Here is a 13,945-nt window from a genome sequence, read left to right as displayed (position 1 = left end):
CTATATATTTAATGTATCTCTAGTTAAAACCCCAGCAGGGTTTCTCACAGAATGTGGTGATAGATCCTAAAATTGTAAGAGTGAACACAGGGCCAGGCACAGAGAAGACACTCCCAAGGAGGAATCTTGACACTTCGTGTAGAAGTCCAGTAGCTCCAGCAGTGTGGTGTAGGCATGGGGGTGGGTGTGCTGAGCACAGAAGAGAGCCCCTGAGAGACGTGTGGTTATGCCGAGCTTGCATCTGGGAGAAAAGTGCGGTTACCAATGGGGATGGAGGGCTGATCCATCAGGGACACGGGCGCAACTGGGTTTCCACGTAGGAAAACATGCAGTTAGGGGCCTGCTTCACTAATCCTCGATACAGGTTACTCACAGGTGGATTCAGAATGTGATTGTGGGGACACCTGGGTGGCTTAGTTGGTTAAGCAGCTGCCTTCGGCTCAGGTCATGATCCCAGCGTCCTGGGATCGAGTCCCACATCGGGCTCCTTGCTCAGCGGGGAGCCTGCTTCTCCCTCTGCCTCTGCCTGCCATTCTGTCTGCCTGTGCTTGCTCTCTCCCCCTCTCTCTCTCTGATAAATAAATAAAATCTTAAAAAAAAAAAAAAAAAGAATGTGATTGTGTTACTAGATTTTACAAGGTTGCACTGCGGTGACCGAAACCCCGAATCTCAATGACTTAAGCACCGGACAGTTCTTCGAGGCTCACATCACGCATTGGCAGCTGCCACTTATAGCTATGGTGTCCTTCCAGGTGTCCCCTTGTCCTGAGACCCATGTTGAGGAAGCAGTCTCATCTGGGACACGTTCTTCCTTTCATAGCAGAAGAAGCCAGGCCTAATCCCATGTGATCACTTTTATTTATTTATTTATTTATTTATTTATTTATTTGACAAACAGAGATCACAAGCAGGCAGAGAGGCAGGTAGAGAGAGAGGGAGAAGCAGGCTCCCTGCTGAGCAGAGAGCCCGATGCAGGGCTCAATCCCAGGACCCTGGGATCATGACCTGAGCTGAAGGCAGAGGCTTTAAACCACTGAGCCACACAGGCACCCATGTGATCACTTTTAAAGCTGCTTGGACAAGGTATAGGCCATGTCCACTGTGATCTACTGGCCGCACCAGTCACAGGGGGCAATGCAGGGACATGTTCTCAGCCTGAGGGAGGCACTGCCAGTCCATCCCATGCGGATGATGGTGGGGACTTGCTGTGGAATGGGATGAATGGAACACAAAGGGTTGGTTGGAAACAGTGATTCTCTTTGCTACAATATGAGAAGAAAAACTTGAATACTTTTAGAAGAAAGTACAGACAAGCCTCTTTCTGACCTTGATAGGGAAAGAGGTCTAAGGCCTGTGTTCTCAAACTTTTAAAGTACATGGCGGGGGTGCGGGGGGAAAGGCGTCTTGGTGTCTCGGTTGTTAAGCCGCTGCCTTCCACTCAGGTCATGATCTGCTGGGATCCAGCCCTGGGCTCCCTGCTCCACAGGAAGCCTGCTTCTCCCTCTCCCACTCCCCCAGCTTTTGTTCCCTCTTTCACTGTGTCTTTTTCTTTCTCTGTCAAGTAAATAAATAAAATCCTTTTTAAAAAAATAAAGCACATTTGGGAGTGTCTGGGTTGCTCGGTCCATACACATGTGACTCTTGTTCTCAGGGTCATGAGTTCAAGTCTCGCTTTGGGCCTAGAGCTCACTTAAAGGAAATGAGTACATTTGTCACTTGGGGAACTTGGTAAAACAGAGATTCTGATTCACTGGCTCTGAGCAAGATCTGACAAAGTCTACCACCACAGTGACCATCTCCTCTCTTAAACCCTACCCTCAATTGCTCTTGTAGTAAAGTTCTCAGACCCTTGGGTAGGGGGTGGGGGTGGAGAACTGGTCTGTGGGTAGTGACTTATGCATAAACTACACAGGTCTTTGACCTTTTCAGTGAGGGGTTGAAACAAGGGTCTGTAGCACAACTCCGCCCAAATCACTCCTGTGGTTCTAGTTACTGGTCGTTAGGTAGCACCTGAAGATGCATCTGGATAAGATTACCCTTATTTATCAAATATTTCTAGGGATTATTACCTTTTTTTCCAGAGGTGTCTGATATCATATTCACCTGAGTGGAGAACTTACTACCAATCCCCGAATTAAATATTTCATGTGATAGAAAGCTTGACCAGAATCTATATGAAAAGTGTAATCAACTTCATATGTAACAGGAGCCATTTGAAAGGTGACTTTATGTTCAGTGTTTGGATACTTAACCGTTCTTGTTTATATCCTTTTCTCAGCTGTGAATGTATATTGCTGTTGTGTTTGTGAGTGTACATGTCTGCTACTTTTTATTTTATAGTTATCTTTGTAATGTTCATGATTTGAACATATCAGTGAAATTTAAAAAACATTTAAAAAAAGATTTTATGTATTTATTTGACAGTGAGACAGCGAGAGAGAGAATACAAGCAGGGGGAATGGGAGGGGGAGAAGCAGGCTTCCTGTTAGCAGGGAGCCTGATGTGGGGCTAACATGACCTGAGCAGAAGGCATACAGTTAACCAACTGAGTCACCCAGGCACCATCAGTGAAATTTTAGAGTTTTGACATCTATAGAGCTCTACAGATGGTCATGCCGAGTCTGTTCTTTGAGGAGAAGTGTTTTTTCTTTTTTCTAAGATTTTAAAATTTGGGGGCACCTGGGTGGCTCAGTTGGTTGAGCGTCTGCCTTCAGCTTGTTTTATGGTCTCAGGGTCCTGGGATTGAGCCTCACTTTGGGCTCTCTGCTCAGTAGAGAGCCTGCTTCTCCCTCTCCCTCTGCTGCTCCCCCTGCTTGTGCTTGCTCTCACTCTCTGTCAAATGAATGAATATAATCTTAAAAACACTTTTTTTTTACATTTTAAATTTATATTTATTTGGGGGAGTGGTGGAGAGAGACCAGCAGACTCCTCACCCTGAGCATGGAGCCCAGCATGGAGCTCAGTCTCATGACCCTGAGATCATGACCTGAGCTGAAACCCAGGAGTTGGATGCTTGATGGACTGAACCACCTAGGTGCCCTCAAAAGGTTTTTTGTTTGTTTGTTTAAGATTTATTTAGTTCATTTGAGAGAGTGTGAGCACGAGTGGGAGGGGTGGGGGGAAAGGGAGAGAATCCCAAGCAGACTCCCCACTGAGTGTGGAGCCTGATGCAGGGCTTGATTCCACAACCTCTAGGTCATAACCTGAGCTGAAACCAAGAGTTGGACACTTAACTGACTGTGCCACTAAGGCACCCTGAGAAGGGTTTTAATTAGTGTAAAATTCCAGCCCCAAATCTTTCAGTTTTGTGTCTTACATAGCTGTGCATTTTATTTTATTTTATTTTTTGAAACTGTCATTAAATAATTTGTTAAGGGATCCACTTCTGTGACTGTCATGAAACCAAGGCTGGATTAACAGTCATGAATCCTGGAGGTAACTGCACCTGACTCTGAACTTCCCGGCTGTGAGCACCATCTTCTCTAACTCAGCTGAAACCCAGGCTCCTGAGCTCTCAACCCCTGCCTCCCTATTCCTGGAAGGTGCTAAAGCCAGCTATGTAGGCGTCTTTCTCAGAGGAGAAGATAAACCCTCTCCTTCGCTTTACGAAGCAGAAACCCCAGACCTCAGGCAGGCTGGGACCTGTGCAGGCTGCTGGGTATTTTAAAGACTTTTGTTTATTTTTAGAGAGCGAGGGAGTATGGGCATGGGGGAGGTGGGGAGGGTAGAGGGAGAGAGAGGCCCTAGCAGACTCTGTGCTGAGTGCGGGCTTCGATTTCATGGCCTCACGGTCATGACCTGAGTGGAAATCAGAAAGTGGATAACTAACCGACTGTGCCACCCGGGTGTCCCGGCCACTGGCTATTTTAAATATATTTTCGATGATATGGCATTGTCTGTAAAGTATTTCTGTTTTAGGTCTTGAGAATTATCAGTGATGGATGGAGAATTTCAGAGATAAACATTCATATTAATGCCAGTCCACTTGGCCTCCCAGAGTTAGTGGAGCTTCTCAGCATCTTTCCCAGATTCAGGGATGCCTCAGAGTACACTGAAAATTGGTAGCATTTATAAATTCTTTAGCAGCTGTACGTGACCCCAGCAGATGTTTATGAACGACAGGTGCTTCTCCGTCAGCTTGCCCTTCCACCAGCCCCTGGAGCGTGGCCTCTGCACTGCACTCGGCCTTCCAGTGTTGCAGGGCCACTGACCAGTTGAGTTCCGTCCTAGTGGTGGCTCTGCCATGAGCATCCTATTACACCTCTGTCTTTAGAGCCACGAAAACCCAACTTGGTGGCTCTGTGCAGTGGAAGTAAACCCAGGATCATTTTAGGGGCTGTAAGCACCCCGACATCTCAGGTGCCTGCTTTGCTGCTGGGCCTGGAGTGTGTGCTGTGGGAAAGTGCTGTGTGTCGAAGGCATTGGACGTAGGCCCAGCTCCTTTAGTGTGGGTATTCCAGGATTGTGAATGAGGACTGAGGCATGCCTGGGGGAAAGGGAGGGATTGGGAACTTTCGATCCCATGGAGTTCTGATTGATTTACTGTATAGCACAATATAATTTATATGATTTTTATTTTTTAATAAATATTTTTATTTATGTACTTATTTTAAAAGTTTTTATTTATCTATTTGACAGAGAGAGAGAGCACCAGTAGGCAGAGCAACAGGCAGAGGGAAAGGGAGAAGCAGGCTCTTGGCTGAGCAGGGAGCCTGACGTGGGGCTCCATCCCACAGGATGGGAGCCAAAGGCTGTCGCTTAACCAACTGAGCCACCCAGGTGGCCCTGTATGATTTTTAAAAGGATAATAAATGTACTTATTTATATACTTAAAATCTTACTCCTAAATGGTATCTTCAGTTTAACTTTTCAACCCTAGGAAATTAAGGATATGAGGACCCTAGATGGTCTAGGTCTTATACCTTGATCCTTAGGAAAATGGTAAATCTATTTTAAAAGGTAATATTTCCCAAAGTGTGTTCTTGGGAACACAGAAGAGATCTGTAATTAAGTGAGTATGGAAAACGCTTGTCTACCTTGTTTTCTTCCTGGAGGGTCCAGATGCACATTACCTACCATACTAAAAGTTATAATAATAATAAATAAACCTACTTTTGTTTCAGCTCTGGTATTTCCCTAATTCATGCAAGAGGAAGAATTTCTACAGCAAAATAATAAATTTTATATCACCTAGAATAAATACACTATAGGGGAATTGTAGCAGCTTATACTTTAAATGATGACACTATTCATTTAAATAGTTTCCTAGGGACTATAGGTACATAGTTATCCTCAGAGTCCCAGCTAAAGACTTGAGTTAATCTTTGAAGCATGTAATTAATGGGTAAAAAATACAGGTACTTTGAACCCATTCTGAGTTCTCTAATGAATCTCTTTTTGCAAAATCGAAGAATTTTATTCTGATCATTGAAAATTTCTAACTAGTAGGATATGTATCAGATAATCATCTAAAAATTTTTATTGAATTAGGTATCTCTTATTGAGAGATACCAAATCTTAACCAAAATTTTATTGCTTATTACCCAGTTTTGTTTTGGAGAACTGTAATATGTATCACTTAGCTTATGGCTTTATTTTAGTATTTTTTAAAAATGCATGGTCTTACCAGTGAGCCTCAGAGTTTCAGGCCACTTTTTCCGCCCACCTACTGAAACTCAGAAGACAGATCACTGTAAATTTGAGGTCAGTAGTTGAAAGCTGTAGAGTTTAAAAAATTTTTTTGAAGAGTGTATGTGCGGGGTTGGGGGTAGGTTGAAGGGGTGCGGAGTGAGAGGGAGGGAATCTCGAGGCTCAACTCTGAGCAAGGAACCCAGTGACACAGGGCTCGATCTGACAACCTTGAGATCATGACCTGAGCTGAAATCAAGAGTTGGACGCTTAACAAACTGAGCCCCCGTCCTCCAGGCGCCCCAGGAGCTATAGAATTTTTATGCACAGAGATAGATGTTGGACAAGCAACAGTATCGCTCAGAGAAACTATTTTGATACACCATTGTGATCTAGTATCTTATTTAATAAATGTTTCATCCTTGACTAAACGGTTTTCATCATGGTAGAGCCTCTTGCATTTTCGGAATTCTAAAAATCTGCTTGTTTAGATTTTTGTTTCTAAAGTTGTTTAGTGTTGAAAATTTTTCTTGGAGTTGAAGGTCCATATAGTTTCTCCTAATTGAAATTTCTAAATTTCTGAAATTTAGTTTTATCACTTTCCAGCTGTTTTTAGGATTTCATAATAATGAACTTTGTTTTATTTATTCATTTATTTATTTATTTATTTATTTAAGATTTTTAATTTATTTATTGGACAGAGAGATCACAAGTAGGCAGGCAGGCAGAGAGAGAGGAGGAAGCAGGCTCCCCGCTGAGCAGAGAGCCCGATGCGGGGCTCGATCCCAGTACTCTGGGATCATGACCTGAGCCAAAGGCAGAGGCCTAACCCACTGAGCCACCCAGGCGCCCCTGAACTTTGTTTTTTAATGTTTGGCTTTTGTTTGGTAGCTGTATTATCGTTTGCAGGAGGACGCTTTCAGATGTCACTGTGTGCACTTACTGTCTGCCCTCTGACCTAAAGGGCTTTCTGCATGGTTTTTCATTCTGTAAAGTGCCTGACGTGTGGTTTGCCCTTTCTAGGGAAAAACGACATTTTTGTAAGTCTCCAGTAAGGACTTTTTTGAAGGTATAAAAGCTGCCATTTTGCAGTCCTGCTAATGAATTCTGGTGTCAATTATTAAGATCTAGATGAGTGATAAATGCTGGTTATTGTAATGGAACTTGCAAAGAGATTTCGGTCTGGGAACATCAGCCTAGCTTTCAAACCAGAAATACTAACAGATGAGAATGAATCATCTAATAACTGGCCTCAGAGTAAAAGTTAGAAATAAAACAATGTTACTTTGCATAAGCAGTTTATCTCCCTCTGGTTAGCCCCTTTAGGACTCTAAGAACTTAAAGGCTGGCCCAGGCTTTGGGTTCTGTAAGCACTCGCCAGTAGCACACCAGGGGGAGAGTTTCTCCAGGCTGGACTGAAAAGTTCTTTTCTTTTATTTAGTCTCTTTACACGCATGGTACAGTTCCGGTTTGTTTTGCTTTTGGAAGTCTGTCCTGTGCTTCTTATTCTCTGTGCGACCAGGTCCTTTCATTTCACCTGTCCTCATTATCTAGCTCTTCTTCCTTTTTCTTATCTTTTCACCTTAGAGATTAACCAGGTCTGTGTGCAATTTAGTAAGACCTTTGCTATTTCCTGTTACTCTGGAGTAATACTTTCAGCAATAAGAACAACCCTACGTTCATGAAAAGAATTAATTTTCATTGTCACTGGAGAATATATAGTGGTCAGTATATTTCTGATAGCCTGGCTAGTAAAAATGGAATTTAATCTTTATGCAGTTCTTCCTATTTGCATGGAAAGCACTCGTGTCCCACACTAGTCTCATTGCTTATATTGCCTTAGAAGCCTTATTCACTTCCTAGGACTTGGCACGTTTCTAGATGGGGAAGCAATTGTAGGTCCGACTCTCCCTGTCTCCATAGTTTTTCAGATACAGAAGCTTAACCAGGTGCATATGACCAGCTTTTAGCCTGTCATTTTTTCAGTGATAAGAGTTCTGGCTTAGGGGGCGCCTGGGTGGCTCAGTGGGTTAATCCGCTGCCTTCGGCTCAGGTCATGATCTCAGGGTCCTGGGATCGAGTCCCGCATCGGGCTCTCTGCTCAGCAGGGAGCCTGCTTCCCTCTCTCTCTCTCTCTCTCTGCCTGCCTCTCCATCTCTCTGTCAAATAAATAAATAAAATCTTTAAAAAAAAAAAAAAAGAGTTCTGGTTTAGGCTGATTTCTATGGATTTTCTCCTCTGGCCATAGATTAGCTCTGAAGGCCTGCTACCTACTAAAGAAAATGAGTGATCCCTTATGTTCCAAATCGATGCACTGAGATTATGTACATGTGTGTAATTAGTTCATTATAAATGTACACTCTCTGATCTGCCGGGCAAATATTTAGGGTCTTTGTGAAAAGTAGTAGAATCTAAAAGCTTAGTTCAAACATCTACTTTCTTTGTTCTCTTTTCTCCTACTTATATTTTTTATATCCTTGACTCTTCCTCTTTAAGGCTTGTGTGTGTGTGTGTGTGTGTGTGTGTGTGAAAGTTGCATTGATACAAAAATTGAGGAATTATGAAAAGACCGTTTCAGGTAATTCAGGCCCTTGAATATTGAGCACTTTGTCAAATTTATTGTGAAATTTGTAGTGCAGAAGACCAGGTAAAATATGAAGGCATAAATTGCAAAAGTACCAAACTAGATCAAGGAAGGTGTTAGACAGTGGGTTTCAGCAGGAAGAAGTACAAGTTGATTACCTCAGGATGAAGCCCAAAGCCCGTTAACGTAGAATGGTAAATACAGAGGGAATGAACCTGAGGGTCATTGATTTTGTATCACTAACAGTGTGCCCTGTATCTGGCACATGCAAAGCCTCCAGCACACAGGTGAGTGGTAGAAGAGTGAACTAGGGCTCCTGGGCTAGAGTTGTTCCCCACCTGGCAGCTGAGAACTTGACTGGGGCCCAGTGGTTTCCCACACACGCTAGCCTTAGGAATATTGTATTTCCCAAGGCTGTCCCTCAGAATTTATTCCATTTAGATGTGGAAAGTGTTTAGTTTGACACAGTTTTGCTCACCTGCCAAGGCCTAAGTATTTTGCTAATTAGCATGTGGAACATCTCACAGTTTGGCTTTGGGGAACTTTCAGCCTTGCTTGTGAAGGAACCCACATGCAGGAGGCTGTTGGGAGAATAGTGTGAATGCGTGTCATTGAGAAGCAGAGAACAGGGAGGACAGTGAGTGCCCCCAGTGTCACAGAAAGTGAGTAGTGTGGCATTAAGTAGTCAGGGATGACTTCTTAGAGGAGATAGGGCAGGGGTTGGCTGTTGCCAGGTGTTAATGTTTCAGCAGTGCTCACACCTTCAGAAACCTTCCTGAGCATGTTACTTTAGTCTCTTTTGTGGGGTGTGGTTGTTTTTTCTTGTTGGTTTTTTTTGTTGTTTTGGCAGTGTTTTGATTTATCTCCTTCAAATAGTCCAGCCAAGTTGATCAGAAGCTGGTTTTCAATAGTGTTAGACTTTAGAGTTGTTTCCTATCAAGAGTCCCACATTTTGCCTCTTAAAGTAGTCCTTAGGGCTGTTGACACCTGTTACTGCTCTCCCCTCCTCCTCGGCATCGGAGAGGCAAACTCCCCCTGAGCCCTGCTTGGAATGATGCCATGAGACTTGCTTTAGCTGGAGAGATGGGGGCTCACTCCCGGGAGGGAGTTTCCAAAGCACTGGGGCATGCTTTGATATAGATTTTCTTTGCCCCTGGTTCCTGAACTAACAGGGTTCAAGGTTGGTGACCGCACGGTCATCTTGTGTGCAGAGTCCCAGAGTGGTTGTGCTGTGATTATTATGCTGAGCGTTCCTGCCAGTCCAGGATGGACCTGACTCCTGTGATTTGGGGATTGTTTGTTTCTGCAGCATAATCCACCCTGTTTGAGTAAATAACCTTTCTTCCTGAATTTTGAACCTTGAAATTTGGCCCTTATCCGGGTTATTGTCAGTTTTCTTTTTGCTTTGTCAGTAAGCATCATGGTCCTTGCTGTTATGTATACAGTTTGACATTGTCTCTGAACCCTCCATAATTACTTTCTACTGCAATGCCATTTGACCTGATGACATTCGAGACCCAACAAACACAAAGGCAAGTGTTTTCCACTTCTCTCAGACTGTCCCTCTGGTACTTTGTGCTGTCTCAGAGTGGCTCTGCCTAGCATCCCATCTTGCAGGTGTGAGGGGGAGTGTCTCATACAGTCCACAAGGTACAGGGAGGAGGGGGCGTAGGTTCTGCTGAGCCTGTGACTCTGCTTAGTCCAACATAGGAGAGAATCTAAGCCAGTATTGTTTAGCAGAACTTCTGCAGTGACAGAAATGTCCTATATTTGCACAACAGCCACTAGCTACACATGGCCTTGAGCTCTTGAAATGTGGCTGGTGTGGCCAATTTTTTTTTTTTTAATTTTATTTGTTTATTTGACAGACAGAGATCACAACTAGGCGGAGAGGCAGGCAGAGAGAGAGGGGGAAGCAGGCTCCCTGCCAAGCAGAGAGCCTGATGCGGGACTGGATCCCAGGATCCTGGGATCACGACCTGAGCTGAAGGCAGCAGCTTAACCCACTGAGCCACCCAGGCGCCCACGTGTGGTCGATTTTTAATTAAAATGTTAAATAGCCATATTGGACCCTAGCACAGCACTGGGAAGATGTAATGTTAGGTGAAAAGCAGAGAATACAGAAGTATGTATTAGTATTTAACCTGTTGAAATAAGAAAACATTTTAAGTTCTATGAAAAGGAAAAATAACCACTGAAAATGACCACATGGAAATACTGTGAATTATATTAAGGTGGAGAAATTGTGTATGGGTGTCTTTCTGTTTTCATATTTAGAAAAATACTTTAACCAGCTTCTGTAATGAAAGTAGATGTGATCCACTTGAACAGAAAAGCAGAAGTGCTTGGAGACTAAAAGAGCGAGGCCATGGGTTGAACAGATCTCCATGTACAAGACCTGCGCTTTGCACTATGTGCTGAGAAGCGCCGTTTGGAATGGTTGACGGGTGCTCTGTGACTGGTTGTGCTGCCATACGAGCCAGTGGAGACAGTGCCACAGATGATAGCTATGAGCCATGTCAGAAAGGGATGATGCTTTTGAAATAGTCGTAATGTGTTTTCAGCACATCTAAAAATACATGGGCCCTACTACAAAAGAAGAAGGGAAACCCTTTGACATTTAAATTACACTGGTCACTTGTCCGCTTGGCTTGAGCTCTAAGGAATGGACTATAGGATGTCTGTTTCTTCGAGCTTCTAGGAGTCACTGCTGCTAGTCACCTGAGATGACTCTGTAGGCACACAAATAGAGCTGTAATTGGAATTACTTCTAGGAATGTGTGTGGTATTAAAAAGAGGACAGAAAGACACCATTTTATTTCTTGAAACTTTGTTACACAAGGAAAGAGATTTTGGAAGATCAGTTAACTCCTTCAAATTGACCCTTTATCCCACTGTAAAAAGAGCCTTCATTATTCTGTCATTCACTTGAAACTTGTGGCCTTACCATGTCTTAATTATTTGTTGAAAAAGTACTTAGTAATAACTTAAGTTCTAGATCTGTTTTCTTTTTTTCTTAGTGGACAGATCATTTGGGACTAATTATATGACTCAGAAACATATAGACTAGATAGTTAAAGAATTAAATGCTTTTATTTTATTTTTTAATTAATATATAATGTATTATTTGTTTCAGGGGAAAAGGTCTGTGATTCATCAGTCTTATACAACACCCAGTGCTCACTACCACACATACCTCCCCAGCATCCATCACCTGGCCACCCCATCCCCTCACCCTCCTCCCCTCAGTGCTTTTATTTTTAAAATTCAGTTTGTTATGCTAGTCCCAGATCTAATCCTAAATGTCCCAGACCCCAGGGCCCTGACTCCTGGAGACCAGCTTGGTGTGAGGTTTCTGGCAGTGGGGACGGGGGCTATCTTGAGAGGGTCAGGGGGCATTATGTGTATTCCCCCTGCCCTCTGCAGTTTGACTTCCAGGCTCAGACTAATATTAAGCCTGGAGGCTTTGCTTGATCCCCAAGCCTGCACAGAGTTGCCCCAGTCTTGGGGGTAGATTTTCATTCATCACCAGGGCTATTTTTAATCCTTGATTAGAAATAGCATTTCTAGAAGTTGTACACTGAGCCACAGAAAAAGCACCCAGGGTGTGCTGAGGTCCTCTGGATTTATGCTGTTTGGGGCTGGTGTGGCTTCTCTGCAGAGACTGCTCTGCAGGTGTGCACATTTCAAAACAAAGAGAAAACTGGGCAGCAAAGGGGGTCATTGTATTTCTGTGTTCATCCTCTGCACCTTAAAACCACCTTGAGTTATTTGCAGTGTCACATTTGAATTTGTAGCAGAGAATAACATGTTAACAAGAGGGAAGGCTTTGATGTGACTAGAAACTAGGTTCTTATCAGTGAAGGAAATTTCATAGTTTTTTGTTTAAGGATAGTAAGGAAGTCGAGAATTTTTTGTTCCAGAAGAGTAGTATTTTTTACACATATACTGTTCTCATAATCTGGTCACTGAAGGGATGTGTAAAATAAAGCAGGTATAAACCGTTTGAGAGGCGCAGTTTGTAACAATACCTTCCATTTGTGTGACAGTTTATGAAATGCAAAGGCCACAAAAAACATAAATGTGCTTCTCCTTTGCTCTTGGCAACGACCTTATGAGACATTGAAGTGTAGAGAGAGCTTGTATTTATTATTCTGTTTTACAGATGAGAAAACAAAGACCCCAAGAAGTCATGGGCACAAAATCAGCTATTAAGTAGCAGAGATGAGACTGACTACAAAAACCTAGATGTTATGACTGCTAGGTTCGTGAACTTTCCACTCTCCCGTGCTACCTGCAAGAATTAAAGAAGACCTAAGTGGTATAGAAACTTCGTAGGCATTTAATTATACCTGTATATATTTTTTGCATCCTTAATGGAAACCATTTAAAGTTTGTTGTAAAAAAAGACAGAAAAATCTAAAATAAGTGTGTTATAATGGGACTTTTTTTTTTTTTTTTTAAGACTATTTGAGAGAGCAACTGAGCGAGAGAGAGAGCATGAGTGGAGGGGAGGGGCAGAGGGAGAGCGAGAAACAGACTCCCGGCTGAGCTGGGAGCCAGATGCAGGGCTTGTTCCCAGGTCTCTGGGATCATGATCTGAGCCAAAGGCAGACACCTAATGAACTGAGCCACCCAGGCCCCCCTCTATTGTGAGACCTTTTAAATTGTCATTTATGCAGCCTGGTCTTTAGGATAATTTGGGTTAGTTTTGTGTAGGAGAAAGATACTCAAGATGATCCAAAGGTCCCTCTTTTTTCTGTAAACCTCTGGAGAATCAGATGTTGAAAAATGAAGTGAAGCAAGACAGAAAGCCTTTGAGTATATACAGTGGTGCTCTTTCTTTTTTTTTTTTTTTTTTACATTTTATTTTATTTATTTAATTTTTTTTTTAAATTTTTATTTTTTATAAACATATATTTTTATCCCCAGGGGTACAGGTCTGTGAATCACCAGGTTTACACAGTGGTGCTCTTTCTTTAAAACTCTTCTAGAGGAGCACCTGGGTGACCCAGTCTGTTATACATCTGACTTTGGCTCAGGTCATGATCTTAGGGTCCTGAGATGGAGCCCTTATCAGGCTTTCCACTCAGTGGGGAGTCTGCTTATCCCTTTGCCCCTCCCCCCACTTGTTCGTTCTCTCTCTCATAAAAAAAAGGCTTGAAAAACTTTTGGAGAATTTAGTTAAACCCAAATGAAATGTAACTTCATACTGACTAAATTTCACATTTAGAATGAGCGTAACAGTTTGAAATTTGGGTGTTTGCCAGCTGTGTTCTTGAACTTGTCAGGCAGATGTTAGATGGGTTTTGCCTCGGTTTGTCAGACCCTTCTACTGTTTTGACCATGTGGTAGATTGTAACCCAAAATAAATTTTAATTAAGAATCATGAGCCAACATACCTTTCAGTTCAGAACTAGAAATAGAGTCTCTCATTTAGTCGAATGTTCATCCCTCTATCAGAGCTTTCTTCTTAGGGAGAAGCTGCTTAGTTATGGCCCAGTATTTTCTGTACCGGGGTCCTCTGGTTACAGTTGTTCAAAATACAGAGAATGGACACTGGCTCCAAGAACATTTAGACCTGCCGTTATGGTGCAGGGAGAGCCATCTTGTGCTATTTCTGTCTCAGACCCTGTTACTGGGATCCACTCAGAGTTCTTACGCAGACAGCTGCCAGATAGCCTGTCAGCAGCAGACTTACCAGTGTCTGCTCTTCTCCGTGGTCCTCTGCAG

General features: G+C 43.0%; 1 protein-coding gene across 7 annotated transcripts in view; it reads left to right on the top strand.

Annotated features, from left to right (window-relative positions):
- KIAA0232 (KIAA0232 ortholog) overlaps positions 1-13,945 on the top strand; it is an 85,979-nt gene that overhangs the window by 14,972 nt on the left and 57,062 nt on the right. The window contains exon 2 of one of the 7 annotated variants that reach the window (XM_032333760.1): positions 12,378-12,476. The exons of 5 other annotated variants lie outside the window; for them this stretch is intronic. The gene's annotated coding sequence lies outside the window, so the exon portion shown is untranslated. Of the gene's footprint in view, positions 1-12,377; positions 12,534-13,945 lie in introns of all 7 variants that reach the window. One more of the 7 variants, XM_032333759.1, reaches the window with a different exon arrangement.

The sequence above is a fragment of the Mustela erminea genome, chromosome 2, assembly GCF_009829155.1.
Source record: "Mustela erminea isolate mMusErm1 chromosome 2, mMusErm1.Pri, whole genome shotgun sequence".
NCBI lineage: Eukaryota > Metazoa > Chordata > Mammalia > Carnivora > Mustelidae > Mustela > Mustela erminea.
The sequence above is the reverse complement of the archived record's forward strand: the minus strand, read 5'-3'. Positions and strand labels throughout refer to the sequence as shown.